Genomic DNA, 23,642 nt, shown 5'->3' with positions numbered 1-23,642 from the left:
TGCCCCACTTTTGTGGGTGAGTGTGTATTTTATCTAAAACTTTTAACTCCACCCAACTGATGAAGGTTAGGTTCACATAAAGGATTGGCTAACACTAATTACAGATTAATTAACATTTTTGTTAATGAGCTAAGATTTAGCAGTTAAAAACATTTTCCCTCAGAAGATGGCACTCTTCACTAAGATTTAATAGACAAATATGTATTTTGTAAATATATTGTGAAAAAACGTCAGTATCTGTATTTGACCGTTAACCAAGGTTGAACCCCACTAATGTTTATAGACTAAGAGACTAACTGTAATCATGAATGAATAACATCTGGGATATTTGTGGATATTTATACCAATAATGTAATGATAAGAATCATGCAGCTATGTTGTTTGTTATGCAAAAAATGACTAACAAGATCTTAGAAAGAGGGAAAGGAATAATATTGATTGGAGGTGATTTCAAATTACCTTTAGATCATGGTGTCGACACCTCAGGAAGCATCTCGAGTGCCCCCCCAAAAAGAAATTAGAAATTTTAACAAAATGCTTTAGACATTGGCAGTCCATGAAGTCTGGTGCATATATTATCCACAAACAAAGGATTACACCTTCTATTTGCACCCCCACTGATCCTACTCCCGTATCAACTACTTTCTAATCGATCAAATGCGATTAGCCTTAGTTAAGTTCTCAAGAATTCTGTCTAGTGTGTGGACAGATCATGCACCTGTAAACTGTTTGTTAGAATGGCCAGACGCTCTGTTGTCAACATTTCAATGGAAATTAGATGACAGCTTTTTTAGAGGATGTGCTGGTTAAACATGATCTGGAGAAAACTCTTTCTGAGTATTTCCATTTTAAAATGTCAGATCAACTTAATGAAACAACAATTTCAGAAGTACATAAGTGTGTGCTCAGAGGGGAACTTATAAAAATCAGGGCCAAAAAAACTTAAAAATCAAAGGGAAAAGTATAATGTCTTAAAGGGATACTAACCCCACATTTTTTCTTTCATGATTCAGATAGAGCATGCAATTTTAAGCAACTTTCTAATTTACTCCTATTATCAATTTTTCTTTGTTCTCATGTTATCTTGATTTGAAAAAGCAGTAATAAAAGGTTAGGAGCCAGCCCATTTTTTAGTTCAGCACCTTGGTAGAGCTGCTGATTGGTTTGCTACATTTAGCCACAAATCAGCAAGTGCTACCCATGTGCTGAACAAAAAATGGTCTGGCTCTAAAGCTTACAGTACTGCTTTTTCAAATCAAGATAGCATGAGAACAAAGAAAAATTGATAATAGGAGTAAATTAGAAAGGTGCTTAAAATCTCATGCTCTATCTGAATCATGAAAGAAAGAAAAATGGGTTTAGTATCCCTTTAATTAAAGTAATAGATCGGCTAGAGTAACACAGAATGAAAATCCAATCTCTCACAAGCACAACAACAAAAGCAGGCTTTATTCTTAAAACAAAAAAATAATGAACAAGGTAATAAGGCAGGGTGCTTACTGGCCAGAGCATTGAAATGTAATCAACTAAAAACATTAATTCCTAGAACCAAATCTAGTACAGGGGAAATCAAAGCAGACAGCATAGCAATAGAAGAAACTTTGAAAGATTATTAAGGGCATTGAGATACTCCTCTCAAAGAATATTAATTAGCATTAATATGCTGATGATACTCGCATCACTCTTGCCAAGATTGATCAATCACTAGCAGCCTTATTGCAAGAAATAGAGGCATAAGGGAGATTGTCCAATTTTCATCTCAACCTCACTAAATTGAAGATGCTAAACATCTCTACACCAAACACAGAGGTGGAAATAATAGCTTCTATATGTCCTCTTACTAATTAAGCTCACAAACTCTTTGATTTGCATGGCTCCCATAGCACAAAGGCTTCAGAGAAAAATCTGCAAAAAGTTTCAGATGCTTTAACAATCTAGCTAAATTAAAAATTCCTAACCTAAGTACAGTTCTTAGACAATACCATTAAATCTGAAGAAGTTGCTAAAGCTATAAAAAGAAATACCCTCTGGGAAAAGCCCAGGACCTGACAGTTTTGGAGCAAAATATTATAAAACTTTCCAACATATGTTAATCCCCCATTTGGTTAAGTTACTCTTAAGGTCCTTCAATAGCTTTCATATACTTGCTCCCGGAATACCCTAATGGTTTTGGTCTCTACTGACAGGGTTGACTGGGGATTCCAAGGGTGGTCCTGTCAAGAATGAACTTTGAACAGAACATTTTAAAAAAAATATTTCCCTTTACTTAAACCCAACAGCTAAGGTAAGAGTTAATGGTATTATTTCTAATAATTTTACAATTAAGAACAGAATGAGACATGGCGGCCCCCTGTATCCGCTCTTTTTTGTTCTGTCAATAGAGATCTTGGCCCAGAAAATCTGAAAAAAACCCCACCTTATTAAAGGCATTGAGGTACAGGATATTGAATGTAAATTAGCATTATATGCTAATGATATTCTCAACACTTTTGCCAAGGTTGATCTATCACTACCAGCCATATTTCAAGAAATAGAGTCATAAGGGATATTGTCCAATTTTCATCTCAACCTCACTAAATTGGAGATGCTAAACATCTCTATACCAAACACAGAGATGGAAATAATAGCTTCTATATGTCCTCTTACTAATTAACAACACAAACTCAAATACTTAGGAACACATATGACAGCTGATCATGGTGACCTTTTCCCAACCAACTATGATATTTTACATTGTTTGTTAATAACAGACATCACATTTGCAAAATAAATCATTATCTTGGCTGGGTAGAGTTCACATTATCAGACATCACCTTTCAAAACTTCAAAAATTAATTAATATGGGGCAGTATTAAGCCTAGAGTTTGCAAAGAAACTTTATACCTACCTAGACATAAAGTGGGGTTGGGAGTCCCAAACCTGAATAAGTATAGGGAAGCTGTACTACTAAAACCATTGATAGAATGGTGTTCCCACTCTGAACATAAAGCTTGGATTAGATTAGAGGGTAATATTTTTCAAATGAGCAATATAGCCCATTGGCCTAGACCTCAGCAGATTAAAGAACAGAAACTATCAAAGACTTTCCCTTACTAACTGAGTTTTTTGTTGCATGGGGCAAATTATTGAACTAGTACATACATCTCAACTATAATTTCACCAATGCTAACATACATATATAACCCTGAATTACCCATTAGAGCTGCTCCCACACCCTATAATTCAAGGTATATTAGCAAATGCATCTTTCATAGTCTTTTCACAGATAATAAATTAAAAATGCAGAAAGGCCTAGAAGAGATGGATGAGGAAATAGTTTTTCTGATTTTCTTATGCACAAATCTCTTACTATTTTAGCTCTTGTAAGCACAAATTAAACCTGACTATACAACTGATTCCTTTTGATAACCGCTGCCTGATTACCCCCCACCTAGATATCTTGTTTCCCTTAAATACCAAATATTCTAGGAGACGGAACCACTATGTCAGCTTATGCTTATAAGTGGAATAGGGAGCTGTGACTAAATTTGTCACGAAACGATTTTGGATAAGTTCTTCAATAGCCATAAATCAGTTTCAATCTCAGCAAAGATACATAATCTAATTATAAATTCCTCTCTCAATGGTACTTAACACCAATTAAAATTAAGTCAATATGCAACAAAACAAATGAGGAAGGGGTGCGAAGAAGAAGCCAACTTTCTCCATATATGGTAGAGATGTGAGAAACGGGGCTCTTTCTGGCAGGATATTTTATTACATATTAATAAAATACTATCTATCCACTCTACTATTCATTCTACTTCTTTTTCTATTCAGTTTTTCCTTATCACATGGTTTCCTACTATAAAGCAGACAACCCCTATATTGCATACCAAATGGAATCATAATATGTAATGGCACTGTTAAAGCATTATAACATTCTACCCTATTTTTTTAATTATTTACTTTACATATGCTACTAGATGAATATAAATGATTAAACAAGTTACTCTATGCTATATTTAAAACGAGTTAAATAAAAACTGAGCTTTATATACAATGTCAAAACAAGAATGGTTAAACTATACTTCTGACAGCATTATTAATTTAAAAAATAATGTTGTTGATTTAAGTTGAAATTGGTCAAAGTTACAAATAAATGCATTTTCAAAATAGTTAAGGCCATAAATATTTAATACACCTCTTAATTGTTTTCACTGGCACTTGCTAAAATTATGCAATCACACAATCTTTAGAAGTGCAACATAAACAACCCAAGTGGGACTTGAGCCCACAAACCCCAGTTTTGGCGGCTGATGCCCTATCCATTAGGCCACTGGGCCCCTACATCTTTTTACGTATCTTCAAAGCCATAAAAAAAGAATAATAATCAAAATTAAAACAGTTTTTTTCTTTGATTGGAAAAGGTTAAGTTTATAGTAATTGCTTTTAACTCAGTTCTGAAGTTCTACTCCATCCTAACCGCGCCAGGCTTTAGCCCCGTTAGAACGCAGTAGAACGTCCTAGTGGTTTGGCTGTCCTAAAGCCAACGGTGCTTCCAGGATGTGATCGCGAACTGGAGAGTGTGCATAGCATCATAGGGCCATGCCCTGACCCAATCCCATCATTGAAATCTCGCAACCGCGTGCACGATTGCGGGATTTCAATTTGTTTACATCGAAACGTTGTTGCGATGTAGACAAAGTAACCCTGTCATCAAAAGCTTAATATAAATGGGGGGAGGAGCCTGCTGCATGCGTGAGGATGGCAGCAGAGACCTGAAGCTCCGTAAAAAAGTCTCCCTGCCGGAATGAAGATATAGCTAAAATGCCTTGATAAATTGCAAGGAGCTATTATATTATTCCCCCTTCTATTTTGCAAACAAACCGCTTTTGCTACAGCAAGAAAAAATTTGACTCCTAATACAAGTACTTTACCTGGGGAAAAGCCAGGTTGGCGTGTGACGTCAGCGGCCTCAGGTAGCGGAGAGGACAAGCGGCACTGTAAGAGCGCGGGCTGCGTTCACAGACTACCCTCAAGGAATTGGTGCAATAGAAGAGCGGCACAGATACCGGACACCCGGGAGGAGGTGAGAGATAAGCGGCCCGCTGAATCGGCCCAGAAGAAAACCCTGGGGGCAAAAAAAAAAAAAATAGAAGTGCGGTAAAAACCCATAGTGACACGGAGAAAGGGCAACGCACAGAAGTCCAGGAGAGAATCGTCAATCGGGACGTTAAGGAGCAGCTGAGTAGCGCTTATCCTGATATAAATTTGTATTGTACAAACAAACTGGTCTGCTACGGCAAAAAAGAAATTGGACCTTTAATATAAGCTTCTTACCTGGGAAGAGGCCGGGAGGACGGGTGACGCCGGCGACTCCCGGGGGAGGACAAGCGGCATTGGAAGAGCACGAGTTGCGCTCACAAAAATATCCCCAGGAATTGGAAAATCAGCAGGGCGGCATAGACTCCGGACAATAGGGAGCAGGAACCCCTTGGAGGATTAGGGGCAACAAACAGCCCCTGATATTCTGAGCCTAGAAGTTGAATTTTGCCCTCAACCTCTTTTCGGAGAGACGTAAGGAGCCTGAACAGGTAAATACCAATACATGTCCCAGAGAGATTTGCTTATTGTGAAATTTTGGGCTGTATAAGGAAGAAGAGTAGTGGGGACACCAGCAATAAAGGCTAAATCTCGACATAAAGATATAAACAAACCGATACCCTGAAAAGAAGGAGGAAAAGAGAAAAAAAAAGAAGGAAAGAGAAGAAAAATAACCTTTAAAGGGGGATAAAAAGGGCAAATTGCAAACAGTAACCTACTCAGATCACTATATTTAAAAGTAACACTGCTCAGGTGCTGACTAGCACGGTGTACCTGATTTTTATAAGTCTTTCTGAGAAATTTCTGAAGAAGTGAGCCCTGCTGTCCTCCTAATCCTTAGGGCTTTAATAAAAAGAGCTAGATTTTCTACCAAAAAGGAGAAAAAAAAGACTTTTTGAAATAATATTAGCCCAATCGCATATTATCTATGATATTCAAAATAAACTTGCAGACCTAGAAGACAGGTCTAGAAGGGAGAACCTGAGAATAAAAGGTATCCCTGAAGAGATCAAAGCAGAAGAACTTAAAACCTTTACACAAAACGTCTTCTGTTCTCTTGGCTTGAATTTACAGAGCAGAGAAATAAACATAGTCAGAATTCATAGATTAGCAAGCCAGGGCCCAACAGGGAGGCCAAGAGATGTGATATTAAAATTACAAGAATTCGAAATAAAAGAGCAAATATTAAGAATTGCTAAAAAAGAACATGTCCTTAAATTCCAACAATGTAAGCTCCAGATTTTTGCAGATCTGAGCTTGGCAACAACGAGTAAAAGAAGAGAACTTAGATTCCTCACTAGATCCCTGCAATAAAAGGGCATTAGATATAGGGGGACATACACTTTTGGTTTAATTATCACATATAATGGAAATAACCTATAAAAGAAAAGAAGATATCTATCAAATTAATACTAAACTACACCTACAACTTGAGGTCCCTGAGGATTTCGCAAGGTCTACACATGAGGAGAGTAGACAAAGCCACTCTACGGCCAAGGAACATAATAAGAATCATTGGGAGGAGATCAGAAGGAAAAAGAAGGACTTCTCAAGACAAAATATTTTAGCAGCACCTTCAACATAATTATAGAAGATTCATTCCGGAAGAAGGACTGATTAGTATAACTGTTTTGCATTTTAAATATGAGGATAAGCTCCTTATGAGATTATAGATAGGGAACACTTTTTTTTTTTTTTTTGCACAAACATTTTTTCTTGTACAAATTTTTTCTTTTTTTTTTTTTTTTGCCGGGCACTGTGGCTAGTGCCTATAACCCAAGTTACTTGGGAGGCTGAGGCTTTTTTTTTTTTTTCTCTTCCTAACACAAGACACACTTCAACATAGAAGGCAAGACCGTCCCTAAAACTTTTTATCACTATATTTATTTACTTTTTTTAAGCAGAACACAGGATCACCTTATCACGAGGGCTGCTGGTTTTTGTTGTTTGTTTTTCAGCACTAGACACACTTTAACTCGGAAGGGAAGTCTTGGAAGGCTAGACCTTCCCTAAAAAAAAAAAAAAAATTTTTCACGGTACTTAACTATTTTAAAACTTTTTTTTTTTTTTTTTTTTTAACACTAGACTCACTTTACCTTGGAAGGCAAGACCTTCCCCCCAAAATTTTTTTTTTTCTTTTCTCTCACGGTATCAAATATTATATTTTTTATATTGGAAGGCAAGACCTTCCCCAAAAACTTCTTCATGGTATTTAAGTTCTTTTTTTTTTTCTCTTTCTATAAAAGAAAAGGTAATAATTCCGCCAGGGAGGAATGTCTATCCCTTGTTCTTAAACTTCGTTTTTATGTTTTTTTTCTTTTTTTTGTTATTATTTTTATTAATGTCTATGCTAAGAGCTAGATTGATTTTCTTAGAGTTTAATAGAATCACCTATGGTTTAAAATATATAACGTTCCAGTTGAGGGGGGGAAACGGAAGGCTTTCATGGATACTCTTCTGGAGAGTCTTTAAATGACTGATATACAATTTATTTCTATAAATGCCAAAGGGCTAAATACTCCCCAGAAGAGATCCATCGCACTAAGGGAGATGGAGAAATTGAAAGGGGATATTTTATTATTTCAAGAAACTCACTTTAGAAGAAATAAAGAACCCAAGTTTATTAATGAAAAATATAACTCATGTTATTCGGCTTCGGACAGAGCCAGGAGGAATGGAGTCTGCATATTAGTACATAAAAAATTGAATTTTCAACTAAAAGACCAAATAAAAGATAAAGAAGGAAGATATATAGGAATAAAAGGGAATTTACAGGGGGAACCCGTGACTATCTTTAATCTATATGGCCCGAACACGAAACAGAATATATTTTTTAAGAAGATTCTTAACCCCATCTTGGATTTTCAAGAAGGGACTACAGTAATGGGGGGCAATTTTAATGTGACATTGGACCCAAATTTAGATAATTCAAAAAAAAATCTTCTACGCCTAAATATATTATAAAACAAGTTAATAAAAGCTTAGACCAACTAGCCCTACACGATGTATGGAGATTATTTCACCCGGACCAAAGAGATTATACTTTTTTTTCTCACCCACACGCATCTTATTCTAGATTAGATTATTTTTGTTTGGATCTTAATGGATTAACTAAGATAGTGGAACTAGAAATCTTTCCAATAACTTGGTCAGATCACGCTCCGGTAAGTTTGAAGTTAAACTGGGGATCCTGGGAAGACAAACAGTATAATTGGAGACTAGATGATGCTATATTAAAGAAACAAGAAGATAAGGATAATATTGCTGGATTATTGACAGAATACTTTAATATCAATAATACAGACGATATCTCATCCTCAATTCTCTGGGACGCACACAAATGCGTTATGCGTGGAGAACTAATTAAACTTAGAAGTACTCAAAAAAAGATAAGAGAAAGACAGTTCTGGGAAACAATGAATAGAATATACGTTCTGGAGAAAAGCCACAAACAATCCCCAGGAAATAAAAATATTTTAGAGGAACTAGTGAAAGAAAGAAAGTCCATACAGGAATATTGGTCGAGTATTAATAAAAGAAAAGCAATATGGCTAAAACGTAAATTTTATACAGAAGGGGATAAAAATGGCAGATTATTAGCTAGAGCTATCAAGAAAAAAGAAATAAGTAATGGGATCTAAAAAATAAAGAACGAGAGTAATAAATTATGCAAGAATCAAAAAGAGATTAATACACAATTTGTAAATTTCTACCATTCTCTATACAACTTAGATACTCAAAGAAGTAAGGATTTAGATTGGAGAGCCTATACAAATAAACTTAGTTTAATTAAGGTAACAGAAGAAGAAAATCAAAAATTAGATCAACCAATAAGTCTTCAGGAAATACAGGAAACCATAGAGGGATTAACAGAAGGGAAAGCTCCCGGTCCAGATGGGTTTTCGGCCCTATATTATAAAAATTTTAAAGATATCCTATCCCCATTCTTATGGAAATTATATATTTCAATAGATGAAGGAAAGAAGTTCTCCATAGAAATGCAAGAGGCGAGTATAAGTATGATTCCCAAGACAGGCAAGAACAAGGAGGATGTGAAAAACTTTAGACCTATTTCATTGCTCAATTTGGATTTAAAAATTTATGCTAAGATTATGGCCAACTGGTTAAAATAAATCTTAGAACGAATTATACATCTGGACCAAGTAGGTTTTGTACAGAATAGGGAAGCGAGAGACAATATCATTAAGAATATACATTTATTAGAATTTGTCCAAATAAATAAGATCCCATCGGCGTTCATCTCGGTGGACGCCGAAAAAGCGTTCGACCGGGATAACTGGTCCTTTTTGGAAAATACGTTAAGGCTGTTTGATTTCAATCAGATAACGATTAAGAGAATAATGGCACTATATTCAGATCCATCAGCAAGGATAAAAATAAATGGGAGATCCTCTGATAGTTTTAAAATTCGAAACGGGACAAGACAAGGGTGTCCACTATCATCAAATTCTAGCAGCTCGAATTAGACAAAATTCATATATCAAAGGGATTACCATAGGAAATACGGAGTATAAAACTTCCTTATTTGCGGACTATATCCTCTTGTCCCTGTCCGAGCCGGAAACATCATTGGCAGCCCTCCTAGAAGAACTGAAGGTATTTGGATCAATGTCTAATTTTTTGGCAAATGTGAGTAAGTCAGAAATAATGTATGTGGGAATGGATGTAAAGATGCAAGATATTATAACTAAGGTTTCACCTTTTAAAAGGATGCAGGTACTTAAATATTTAGGTATATATTTGTCTGAATCAATAAGTAAAATATATGACCTTAACTATGGAAATTTTAAAAAAATTATGACAAATGAACTACTGTCATGGTACCCCAAAAAGATTTCATGCATAGGGAGGATAAATATTATCCAGCTGAATGTTCTACCTAGATTTTTATATTTTTTACAGGCTCTCCCTATACATCTTCCAAATAGTTATATGGAAGAACTTCAAAAAATGATTAATAATTACGTTTGGGGCAAAATCCATCCGAGAATTGGGATAACCACTATGTACAGGAAAAGACAAGCAGGGGGTATGGGCTTACCCAATTTAGGAATGTATAGACAAGCATCTATGCTGCAAAGGGTAATAGAGTGGCATACCAAAAAGGATATGAAACTATGGGTGAAATTAGAAGCAGCCCTTCTAGACAGTAGGGAAATATGTAATCAATGTTGGATAAAGGGGAAATTAATGACTCAGAATAATCTACAGGCAAAGGGAATGGTGGGTATACGTACTTCCAAGCTCACCATTATCTTCTAACTATCAAAGAAAAGGAAAAGATAATTAGGCCCTTAACAAAATTAGAGAATCTATGTAATTCAAAAGTGAATATAAAACATATTCTTTCTAAAGCATATGGTATTTTACAAAATAACTTAGATCTCCCCCCTCCATATACTAAAAACTGGCAAAGGGAACTAAATGTGGAAATTAATATTAAAACTTGGATAAAGATTTTTCACAGCACAGCTAAATCTTCTATATCAGCCAGAATGCTAGAACAAAACTTAAAGATTTTAACTAGATGGTACATCACCCCTACTAGAATCAAGAAAATGTATCCACACACCCAAGATAGCTGCTGGAGACTATGTGGGGACAGAGGTTCACTATCCCATATCATGTGGTTTTGCCCAAAGATCAAGCCTTTCTGGGCTAAATTACTTAAAATAGTAGATAATAAGGAAGATAAGAAGAAATTAAATAATTTCCTGACAGCAATACTAAATAATTTGGATTTTAAAAGTAATACACCTAGAAGATATCTCTATCAAATTATGCTTAATAGCGCAAAGAGTTTAATTATAAGTAAATGGAAAACAGCATAAATTCCCACAAAAGAAGAATGGGTTAGAAAAGTTAATGAAAATTTGTTAAATGAGGAATACTTTTATTTATGCATTAACAAATATGAAATCCCCACAGAAGCAAAGGCTATCTGGGATAAGTTAATAAGGGATTCTCCATCTCCCTCAGAAGAAGGGGTAATGGAGGGAGAATAAAGAGAAAGAGATTCTGTTTTTCCATATTTTTCCCGCTACCGTACAAAAACTGGTAATAAGTAAGGTGATCTATGTTTAATGCATATGCATATTTAATCTTGTGCGATGACTTTGTTTTGTCTTTTTTTTTTTTTCTTTTTGTTTTTCAAAAAAAAAAAAAAAAAAAAAAAAGCTTAATATAAATGTTTCCCAAAATACCATTAGGATAATCAAGAATGATTATCCAAATTAGAAAACGAAATACTTTTACGATAATTAAGAATGTGCAAATTAGCAGTCCTTTACATTATACATCTTAATTGTTTTAAATGACACTTGCTAAAGTTATGAAATCTCACAATCTTAAGAAATGCCACAGAAACAACCCAGATGGGAATTGAACCAACAATAACCAAAATACCATTAGGATAATCAAAAATGATTATGCAAATTAGAAAACTTTTACAATTTTTAAAAGGCAATCATTTATTTTAAAAATGTTTTGGGACATAAGTTGTTTAAACAACCTGTCATTCAATAAAGGAATTAGTGCATCAAAACAGCATGTAATATGAAAGAAATTATATTAAATTTGTAAGTCAAAAATGTATACCTATTCTTTCTCTTTGCATTGTTTATTAGATTGCTGAGTATTCCAATAAATTTGATATATATGTGAATTTATTAACCATTATTGACGTCAAATTGTAAGTAAATACTAATGCATAGTTAAACTTAAGTAATAATGCACAAGGATAAAATTAAGCAATAAACATTAAATATTAAAATATGGTTCCCATGTGGTGTAAACGTAAATGTTAAGATAAAGCCGTGTATAATGCTGCCTTGCCATAATTTACAATATTTATAAATACGATTACTTAATACAGTTTACATTTTGTAACTAGATTCTTTATAAGAAAGATTATGCAGAATTCTTTTACAATTTGTTAAAGACAATCATTTATTTTAAAAAGTACTGGGGCAAATGTTGTTTAAACACCTGTCGATCAATAATATTAGTGCATCAAAACAGAATGTAGTTTTAAGATTTTTTACTTATTATTTGACATGTTTATTGTATTTTCTTTTAATATAAATATTATGTTCCCAAAATACCTTTATGGTAAGGTAAGAGAAATGACCCAGGTGGGCTTAACACAACAATCCTAAAGCTCCAGAGGATGATGCTTTATCCATTAGGCCACTGGGCCCCTCCATCTGTTTAAATTTCTTCAAAGACATTAAAAAATTACAAAATGAATAATAGAAATTAAAACTGTTTATGCTTTGATTGGCCACTAATTGGTTACATTTAGCCACCAAAAACTGTTTATGCTTTTAATGGAAGATGCTCATAGTATTTACTTTTAATATAAATATCTTATCTTGTCTAAAAAAATACAATCAAGAAAGATAATGCAAATTAGAATTATTTTACAATACTTTATTTTAAAAATGCCAAAGGACATAAATCATAAACCTGTCAGTCAATAAAGGAATTAGTGCATCAAAAAAGCATGTCATTGTCATATGTTTTACTTATTATTTTACATAATTAATGAAATAAATTATATTAATTTGTAAGACAAAAATGTATACCTATTTTTTCTCTTTATATTGTTTATAAGAATGCTGAGTATTCTAATAAGTTTGATATATATGTGGATTTTTCCACCCTTATTCATGTCAAATTGTAAGTATATACTGTACTTACTGCCTTGCCGTAATTTACTATGTTTAGTAATACATTTTGTATGAGAACTAGATTATTTTTAAACCATATTTTTTCATCCCTTTGTGCAGAATTAAAAAATATAGATGAATATTTAATTACCAAGTTTTGTTTAGTCTTTTACAAATGACGGAGGACAATCATTTTTCATCTATTAGTTGTTATCTAGAAAAAAAGTCAAAACAAGGATTTTTGGCTTATTTTTGTAAGCCAAAAATGTATACCTATTTTTTCTTTTTGTGCTGTTTATTAGATTGCTGAGTATGCTTATATACTTATGCATATGTTCACTTACATGTTAAGATAAAGCCATGTCTTCTAAGAGAAGTATAAAGCTGCCTTGCCGTAATTTACAATGTTTAAAAATACAAGGATTATTTAATACATTTTACATTTTGTATGAAAACTAGAATCTTTTTAAACCATATTTTTTTCTGTTGTTCCTGCAGAATTAAATATTTAAAAAAAATTAATTAGATACATATTTAATTACAAAGTTCTTTAAAGTCTTTTACACATGATAGAGGATAATGATTTACATCTGTTGTTATCTAGAATAAAAAGTCAAAACTTGAATGGTTGACCTTTGCTTCTTTTTATAGCTTTAGTTTTTTATTTAAAAAGACGATGTTGTTATTTGATTTAATATGAGATTAATCAAAGATACAAATAAATAGATTTTCGTAATAGTTAAGTAAAGACCATAAATAATTCAAGAAACTTCAAAATTATTTTAAATGGCTCTCGCTATATTTATGCAATCATTCAATCTTAAGGGCCGCAACAGAAACAATCCAGGTGGGACTTGAACCCACAATCCCCAACTCTGGAGGCTGAAGCCTTATCCATTAGGCTACTGGGCCACTACATTTAATACTTTTTGAAAAAAAAGCAATGGAAATATTATTAAAAGAATAATGGAAATTAAAACTGTTTATGCTTTTAATGGAAGATGTCATGTTCATAGTAATTGCTTTTAATATAAATATCTTGTCTCACAAAATACAATTTGGATATTCAAGAAAGATTATGCAAATTAGAATTTTTTTACATTTTGTTAAAGACAATAATTTATTTTAAAAATGCCCTAGGACATGTATCATTTCAATAACCTGTCAGTCAATAAAGGAATTAGTGCATCAAAAAAAGCATGTCATTTTCATGTTTTTTACTTTACTATTGAAGAAATAAATTATATTAAATTTGTAAGACAAAAATGTATACCTATTTTTTCTCTTTATATTGTTTATAAGAATGCTGAGTATTCTAATAAGTTTGATATATACGTGGATTTTTCCACCCTTATTCATGTCAAATTGTAAGTATATACTGCCTTGCCGTAATTTACTATGTTTATTAATACAAATATTATTTAATACAGTTTACATTTTGTATGCGAACTAGATTATTTTTAAACCATATTTTTTAATTCCTAATGCCCTAACTAATGCCCTCTAGTGGTGAAAAACTTTCAAAATGCATTTAGATTAGAGGCGGCCTTCAAGGTCTAAGAAATTAGCATATAAATCTCCTAGGTTTAGCTTTCAACTAAGAATACCAAGAGAGCAAAGCAAAATTGGTGATAAAAGTAAATTGGAAAGTTGTTTAAAATTACATGCCCTATTTGAAACATGAAAGTTTTTTATGGACTTGACTGTCCCTTTAAGGGCTGCAACAGAAACGACACAGGTGGGACTTGAACCCACAATCCCCAGCTCTGGAGGCTGATTCCTTATCCATTAGGGCCAATACATATGATTCATTGTGAAAAAAGCAATGGAAACATTAAAAAAAGATTAATGGAAATTAAAACTGTTTATGCTTTTAATGGAAGATGTCATGTTCATATAAACGTGGATTTTTTCACCCTTATTCATGTCAAATTGTATGTATATACACTGTATTTACTGCCTTGCCGTAATCTACTATGTTTATTAATTCAAGGATTATTTAATACAACTTACATTTTGTATGAGAACTATATTATTTTTAAACCATATTTTTTCATTCCTTTGTGCAGAATTAAAAAATATAAATGAATATTGAATTACTAAGTTCTTTTTAGTCAATTGCATATGACTGAGGACAGTCATTTTCCATCTATTAGTTGTTATCTAGAAAAAAGTCAAAAGAAGTATTTTTGGCTTATTTTTGTAAAACCAAAATGTATACCTATTTTTTCTCTTTGTATTGTTTATCTGATTGCTGAGTATTCAAATTAATTTGATACATATGTGGATTTTTTCACCATTATTGACGTCAAATTGTATGTACATACTTATGCATATGTTCACTTAAATGTTAAGATATTGCCGTGTCTTCTAAGAGAAGTATAAAGCTGCCTTGTCGTAATTTACATTGTTTATAAATACAAGGATTATTTAATACATTTTACGGTTTGTATGAAAACTAGATTCTTTTTAAACCATATTGTTTCTGTTGTTTGTGTAGAATTAAATATTTTTTAAAAATGTAATTAGATAAATATTTAATTACAAAGTTCTTTTAAGTCTTTTACACACAACAGAGGATAATGATTTACATCTGTTGTTATGTAGAATAAAAAGTCAAAACAAAGATGGACCTTTACTACGTCTTATAGCATTATATTTAATTTAAAAAAAACGATGTTGTTAAACAATTTAAGCTGAGATTGATCAAAGATACAAATAAATTCATTTTCATAATAGTTAAGTAAAGGCCATAAATAATTCAAGAAACTTCTTAATTATTTTAAACGGCTCTCACTATAGTTATGCAACCATACAATCTTAAGGGCCGCAACAGAAACGACCCAGGTGGGATTTGAACCCACAATCCCCAGCTCCGGAGGCTGATGCTTTATCCATTAGGCCACTGGGCCAATACATATCATTCATTGTGAAAAAAAAAAGCAATGGAAACATTACAAAAACATTAATGGAAATTAAAACTGTTTATGCTTTTAATGGAAGATGTCATGTTCATAGCATTTGCTTTTAATATAAATATCTTGTCACAAAATACAATTTGGATAATCAAGAAATATTATGCAAATTAGAATTCTTTTACATTTTGTTAAATTTTATCATTTATTTTAAAAATGCCCTAGGACATATATCATTTCAATAACGTGTCAGTCAATAAAGGAATTAGTGCATCAAAAAAAACATGTCATTTTCACATGGTTTACTTATTATTTGACATTAATGATGAAATAAATTATATTAAATTATGTAAGACAAAAATGTATACCTATTTTTTTTTTCTCACAAGAGACCTATCTTCCTGGACTAGGAAACACCTGTCATGGCTAGGCAGGATTAAAACTATTAAAATGAATGTGTTTCCACGCCTGTTATATATCATGCAAACCCTCCCTATCCAATTACCCAACGCTTATACATCACAAATGCAGCGGCTATTCGGTTCGTTTATTTGGAATAGACGCCCCCCTAGGATAAACAAACTTACTATGACACGCTCTACAGCTCAGGGAGGCTTAGGCGTTCCTGATATAGATTCCTATCATAGATCCATATTTCTCCAAAGAATTCTTGATTGGAGAATACACAAAAATCACAAGAGATGGATTCTGCTGGAGGAAAACCATAATAGTTAAGTAAAGGCCATAAATAATTCAAGAAACGTCTTAATTATTTTAAACGGCTCTCACTATAGTTATGCAACCATACAATCTTAAGGGCCGCAACAGAAACGACCCAGGTGGGATTTGAACCCACAATCCCCAGCTCCGGAGGCTGATGCCTTATCCAATAGGCCACTGGGCCACTACATATGATTCGTTTTAAAAAAAGCAATGGAAACATTATAAAAAGAATAATGGAAATTAAAACTGTTTATGCTTTTAATGGAAGATGTCATGTTCATAGTATTTGCTTTTAATATAAATATCTTGTCTTACAAAATACAATTTGGATATTCAAGAAAGATTATGCAAATTAGAATTTTTTTACATTTTTTTAAAGACAATAATTTATTTTAAAAATGCCCTAGGACATGTATCATTTCGATAACCTGTCAGTCAATAAAGGAATTAGTGCATCAAAAAAAGCATGTATTTTTCATGTTTTACTTATTATTTGACATAATTGATTAAATAAATTATATTAAATTTGTAAGACAAAAATGTATACCTATTTTTTCTCTTTATATTGTTTATAAGAATGTTGAGTATTCTAATAAGTTTGATATATACGTGGATTTTTCTACCCTTATTCATGTCAAATTGTAAGTATATACTGCCTTGCCGTAATTTACTATGTTTATTAATACAAATATTATTTAATACAGTTTACATTTTGTATGCGAACTAGATTATTTTTAAACCATATTTTTTCATTCCTAATGCCCTAACTAATGCCCTCTAGTGGTGAAAAACTTTCAAAATGCATTTAGATTAGAGGCGGCCTTCAAGGTCTAAGAAATTAGCATATGAATCTCCTAGGTTTAGCTTTCAACTAAGAATACCAAGAGAGCAAAGCAAAATTGGTGATAAAAGTAAATTGGAAAGTTGTTTAAAATTACATGCCCTATTTGAAACATAAAAGTTTTTTTTGGACTTGATTGTCCCTTTAAGGGCTGCAACAGAAACGACACAGGTGGAACTTACACCCACAATCCCCAGCTCTGGAGGTTGATGCCTTATCCATTAGGGCCAATACATATGATTCATTGTGAAAAAAGCAATGGAAACATTAAAAAAAGATTAATGGAAATTAAAACTGTTTATGCTTTTAATGGAAGATGTCATGTTCATATAAACGTGGATTTTTTCACCCTTATTCATGTCAAATTGTGTGTATATACACTGTATTTACTGCCTTGCCGTAATCTACTATGTTTATTAATTCAAGGATTATTTAATACAGTTTACATTTTGTATGAGAACTAGATTATTTTTAAACCATATTTTTTCATTCCTAATGCCCTAACTAATGCCCTCTAGTGGTGAAAAACTATCAAAATGCATTTAGATTAGAGGCGGCCTTCAAGGTCTAAGAAATTAGCATATGAATCTCCTAGGTTTAGCTTTCAACTAAGAATACCAAGAGAGCAAAGCAAAATTGGTGATAAAAGTAAATTGGAAAGTTGTTTAAAATTGCATGCCCTATTTGAAACATGAAAGTTTTTTATGGACTTGACTGTCCCTTTAAGGGCTGCAACAGAAACGACCCAGGTGGGACTTGAACCCACAATCCCCAGCTCCGGAGGCTGATGCCTTATCCATTAGGCCACTGGGCCAATACATATGATTCATTGTTAAAAAAAGGAATGGAAACATTACAAAAACATTAATGGAAATTAAAACTGTTTATGCTTTTAATGGAAGATGTCGTGTTCATAGCATTTGCTTTTAATATAAATATCTTGTCACAAAATACAATTTGGATAATCAAGAAATATTATGCAAATTAGAATTCTTTTACATTTTGTTAAATTTTATAATTTATTTTAAAAATGCCCTAGGACATATATCATTTCAATAACCTGTCAGTCAATAAAGGAATTAGTGCATCAAAAAAGCAGGTAATTTTCACATGGTTTACTTATTATTTGACATTAATGATGAAATAAATTATATTAAATTTGTAAGACAAAAATGTATACCTATTTTTTCTCTTTATTTTGTTTATAAGAATGCTGAGTATTCTAATATATTAGTATTCTAATATACGTGGATTTTTTCACCCTTATTCATGTCAAATTGTAAGTATATACACTGTATTTACTGCCTTGCCGTAATCTTCTATGTTTATTAATTCAAGGATTCATGTTCATGTTCAAGGATGTCATGTTCATAGTATTTGCTTTTAATATAAATATCTTGTCTTACAAAATACAATTTGGATATTCAAGAAAGATTATGCAAATTAGAATTTTTTTACATTTTGTTAAAGACAATAATTTATTTTAAAAATGCCCTAGGACATGTATCATTTCGATAACCTGTCAGTCAATAAAGGAATTAGTGCATCAAAAAAGCATGTCATTTTCATGTTTTACTTATTATTTGACATAATTGATTAAATAAATTACATTAAATTTGTAAGACAAAAATGTATACCTATTTTTTCTCTTTATATTGTTTATAAGAATGCTGAGTATTCTAATAAGTTTGATATATACGTGGATTTTTCCACCCTTATTCATGTCAAATTGTAAGTATATGCTGCCTTGCCGTAATTTACTATGATTATTAATACAAATATTATTTAATACAGTTTACATTTTGTATGAGAACTAGATTATTTTTAAACCATATTTTTTAATTCCTAATGCCCTAACTAATGCCCTCTAGTGGTGAAAAACTATCAAAATGCATTTAGATTAGAGGTGGCCTTCAAGGTCTAAGAAATTAGCATATGAATCTCCTAGGTTTAGCTTTCAACTAAGAATACCAAGAGAGCAAAGCAAAATTGGTGATAAAAGTAAATTGGAAAGTTGTTTAAAATTACATGCCCTATTTGAAACATGAAAGTTTTTTTGGACTTGACTGTCCCTTTAAGGGCTGCAACAGAAACGACCCAGGTGGGACTTGAACCCACAATCCCCAGCTTCGGAGGCTGATGCCTTATCTATTAGGGCCAATACATATGAATCATTGTGAAAAAAGCAATGGAAACATTAAAAAAAGATTAATGGAAATTAAAACTGTTTATGCTTTTAATGGAAGATGTCATGTTCATATAAACGTGGATTTTTTCACCCTTATTCATGTCAAATTGTGTGTATATACACTGTATTTACTGCCTTGCCGTAATCTACTATGTTTATTAATTCAAGGATTATTTAATACAGCTTACATTTTGAATGAGAACTATATTATTTTTAAACCATATTTTTTCATTCCTTTGTGCAGAATTAAAAAATATAAATGAATATTGAATTACTAAGTTCTTTTTAGTCAATTGCATATGACTGAGGACAGTCATTTTCCATCTATTAGTTGTTATCTAGAAAAAAGTCAAAAGAAGTATTTTTGGCTTATTTTTGTAAAACCAAAATGTATACCTATTTTTTCTCTTTGTATTGTTTATCTGATTGCTGAGTATTCGAATTAATTTGATACATATGTGGATTTTTTCACCATTATTGACGTCAAATTGTATGTACATACTTATGCATATGTTCACTTAAATGTTAAGATATTGCCGTGTCTTCTAAGAGAAGTATAAAGCTGCCTTGTCGTAATTTACATTGTTTATAACTACAAGGATTATTTAATACATTTTACGGTTTGTATGAAAACTAGATTCTTTTTAAACCATATTGTTTCTGTTGTTTGTGTAGAATTAAATATTTTTTAAAAATGTAATTAGATAAATATTTAATTACAAAGTTCTTTTAAGTTTTTTACACACAACAGAGGATAATGATTTACATCTGTTGTTATGTAGAATAAAAAGTCAAAACAAAGATGGACCTTTACAACGTCTTATAGCATTATATTTAATTAAAAAAACCATGTTGTTAAACAATTTAAGCTGAGATTGATCAAAGATACAAATAAATTCATTTTCATAATAGTTAAGTAAAGGCCATAAATAATTCAAGAAACTTCTTAATTATTTTAAACGGCTCTCACTATAGTTATGCAACCATACAATCTTAAGGGCCGCAACAGAAACGACCCAGGTGGGATTTGAACCCACAATCCCCAGCTCCGGAGGCTGATGCCTTATCCATTAGGCCACTGGGCCAATACATATCATTCATTGTGAAAAAAAAAAAAGCAATGGAAACATTACAAAAACATTAATGGAAATTAAAACTGTTTATGCTTTTAATGGAAGATGTCATGTTCATAGCATTTGCTTCTAATATAAATATCTTGTCACAAAATACAATTTGGATAATCAAGAAATATTATGCAAATTAGAATTCTTTTACATTTTGTTAAATTTTATAATTTATTTTAAAAATGCCCTAGGACATATATCATTTCAATAACCTGTCAGTCAATAAAGGAATTAGTGCATCAAAAAAAGCATGTCATTTTCACATGGTTTACTTATTATTTGACATTAATGATGAAATAAATTATATTAAATTATGTAAGACAAAAATGTATACCTATTTTTTTTTTCTCACAAGAGACCTATCTTCCTGGACTAGGAAACACCTGTCATGGCTAGGCAGGATTAAAACTATTAAAATGAATGTGTTTCCACGCCTGTTATATATCATGCAAACCCTCCCTATCCAATTACCCAACGCTTATACATCACAAATGCAGCGGCTATTCGGTTCGTTTATTTGGAATAGACGCCCCCCTAGGATAAACAAACTTACTATGACACGCTCTACAGCTCAGGGAGGCTTAGGCGTTCCTGATATAGATTCCTATCATAGATCCATATTTCTCCAAAGAATTCTTGATTGGAGAATACACAAAAATCACAAGAGATGGATTCTGCTGGAGGAAAACCTGAGCCCCGGTACTGACTTGCCTTCTGTGTGTTGGCACCCAAACTCCCAAGTGTTGAGCAGACAGATAGAAAACCCAATCACCCGAGAGACTCTTAAAATATGGGTCACCTCTAATATAGTGAATCCGTACATTTCTTCATGCCCAGGCCCTCTAACATCACTTTTACACAATAGCGAGTTTTCCCTACTATCATTGACTAAATCCATTGAAACACAGGTTGGTAGTTACGAGGTCCCAGTAATGCAAATCATAAATAACGAACAATTATACACTCGAGGGCAACTGGTCGATAGGGGACATGACTGGGCTACTAACTGGTTCTCTTATAGGAGAGTACATCACTACATCACAACACATCACCAACACGCAAATTTGGTACGCTCCCTAACAAACTTGGAACAGCTATATGCATCCTCACCTCCAATCAAACATAGTCTCTCACGCATTTATAATATTATTACTCAAGTGCCCCCAGGCAATTTGCCGTGCTCTATTGAAATGTGGGAGAAAGAGTTAGGGATAATTATTACCCCCCAGACCGCAACTAGCATTTTTCCACAACACTAAATCTGCCCTAGGACATGTATCATTTCGATAACCTGTCAGTCAATAAAGGAATTAGTGCATCAAAAAAAGCATGTCATTTTCATGTTTTACTTATTATTTGACATAATTGATTAAATAAATTATATTACATTTGTAAGACAAAAATGTATACCTATTTTTTCTCTTTATATTGTTTATAAGAATGCTGAGTATTCTAATAAGTTTGATATATACGTGGATTTTTCCACCCTTATTCATGTCAAATTGTAAGTATTTACTGCCTTGCCGTAATTTACTATGTTTATTAATACAATTATTATTTAATACTGTTTACATTTTGTATGAGAACTAGATTATTTTTAAACCATATTTTTTAATTCCTAATGCCCTAACTAATGCCCTCTAGTGGTGAAAAACTATCAAAATGCATTTAGATTAGAGGCGGCCTTCAAGGTCTAAGAAATTAGCATATCAATCTCCTAGGTTTAGCTTTCAACTAAGAATACCAAGAGAGCAAAGCAAAATTGGTGATAAAAGTAAATTGGAAAGTTGTTTAAAATTACATGCCCTATTTGAAACATGAAAGTTTTTTATGGACTTGACTGTCTCTTTAAGGGCTGCAACAGAAACGACCCAGGTGGGACTTGAACCCACAATCCTCAGCTCCGGAGGCTGATGCCTTATCCATTAGGCCACTGGGCCAATACATATCATTCAATGTGAAAAAAGCAATGGAAACATTACAAAAACATTAATGGAAATTAAAACTGTTTATGCTTTTAATGGAAGATGTCATGTTCATAGCATTTGCTTTTAATATAAATATCTTGTCACAAAATACAATTTGGATAATCAAGAAATATTATGCAAATTAGAATTCTTTTACATTTTGTTAAATTTTATAATTTATTTTAAAAATGCCCTAGGACATATATCATTTCAATAACCTGTCAGTCAATAAAGGAATTAGTGCATCAAAAAAAGCATGTCATTTTCACATGGTTTACTTATTATTTGACATTAATGATGAAATAAATTATATTAAATTTGTAAGACAAAAATGTATACCTATTTTTTCTCTTTATTTTGTTTATGAGAATGCTGAGTATTCTAATAAGTTATATATAAACGTGGATTTTTTCACCCTTATTCATGTCAAATTGTAAGTATATACACTGTATTTACTGCCTTGCCGTAATCTACTATGTTTATTAATTCATGGATTATTTAATACATCTTACATTTTGTATGAGAACTATATTATTTTTAAACCATATTTTTTCATTCCTTTGTGCAGAATTAAAAAATATAAATGAATATTGAATTACTAAGTTCTTTTTAGTCAATTGCATATGACTGAGGACAGTCATTTTCCATCTATTAGTTGTTATCTAGAAAAAAGTCAAAAGAAGTATTTTTGGCTTATTTTTGTAAAACCAAAATGTATACCTATTTTTTCTCTTTTTATTGTTTATCGGATTGCTGAGTATTCTAATTAATTTGATACATATGTGGATTTTTTCACCATTATTGACGTCAAATTGTATGTACATACTTATGCATATGTTCACTTAAATGTTAAGATATTGCCGTATTATTTAATACATTTTACGTTTTGTATGAAAACTAGATTCTTTTTAAATATATTGTTTCTGTTGTTTGTGCAGAATTAAATATTTTTTAAAAATGTAATTAGATAAATATTTAATTACAAAGTTCTTTTAAGTTTTTTACACACAACAGAGGATAATGATTTACATCTGTTGTTATGTAGAATAAAAAGTCAAAACAAAGATGGACCTTTACTAAGTCTTATAGCATTATATTTAATTAAAAA

At 32.0% G+C, this 23,642-nt stretch overlaps 5 non-coding genes across 5 annotated transcripts; all 5 read right to left on the bottom strand.

Moving 5' to 3' along the window:
* Positions 1 to 15,615: 15,615 nt before the first annotated feature.
* TRNAR-CCG (transfer RNA arginine (anticodon CCG)) lies at positions 15,616 to 15,688 on the bottom strand. Its single transcript has one exon. It is a non-coding gene; the product is annotated as a tRNA-Arg (tRNA).
* An 834-nt stretch (positions 15,689 to 16,522) lies between these two features.
* On the bottom strand, positions 16,523 to 16,595 carry TRNAR-CCG (transfer RNA arginine (anticodon CCG)). The gene has a single exon. It is a non-coding gene; the product is annotated as a tRNA-Arg (tRNA).
* Positions 16,596 to 17,996: 1,401 nt separating this feature from the next.
* Positions 17,997 to 18,069, bottom strand: TRNAR-CCG (transfer RNA arginine (anticodon CCG)). The gene has a single exon. It is a non-coding gene; the product is annotated as a tRNA-Arg (tRNA).
* A 2,386-nt stretch (positions 18,070 to 20,455) lies between these two features.
* TRNAR-CCG (transfer RNA arginine (anticodon CCG)) lies at positions 20,456 to 20,528 on the bottom strand. The gene has a single exon. It is a non-coding gene; the product is annotated as a tRNA-Arg (tRNA).
* Positions 20,529 to 22,434: 1,906 nt separating this feature from the next.
* On the bottom strand, positions 22,435 to 22,507 carry TRNAR-CCG (transfer RNA arginine (anticodon CCG)). The gene has a single exon. It is a non-coding gene; the product is annotated as a tRNA-Arg (tRNA).
* Positions 22,508 to 23,642: the final 1,135 nt, after the last annotated feature.

The sequence above is a fragment of the Bombina bombina genome, chromosome 7, assembly GCF_027579735.1.
Source record: "Bombina bombina isolate aBomBom1 chromosome 7, aBomBom1.pri, whole genome shotgun sequence".
In the NCBI taxonomy this organism is placed as follows: Eukaryota; Metazoa; Chordata; class Amphibia; order Anura; family Bombinatoridae; genus Bombina; species Bombina bombina.
The sequence above is the reverse complement of the archived record's forward strand: the minus strand, read 5'-3'. Positions and strand labels throughout refer to the sequence as shown.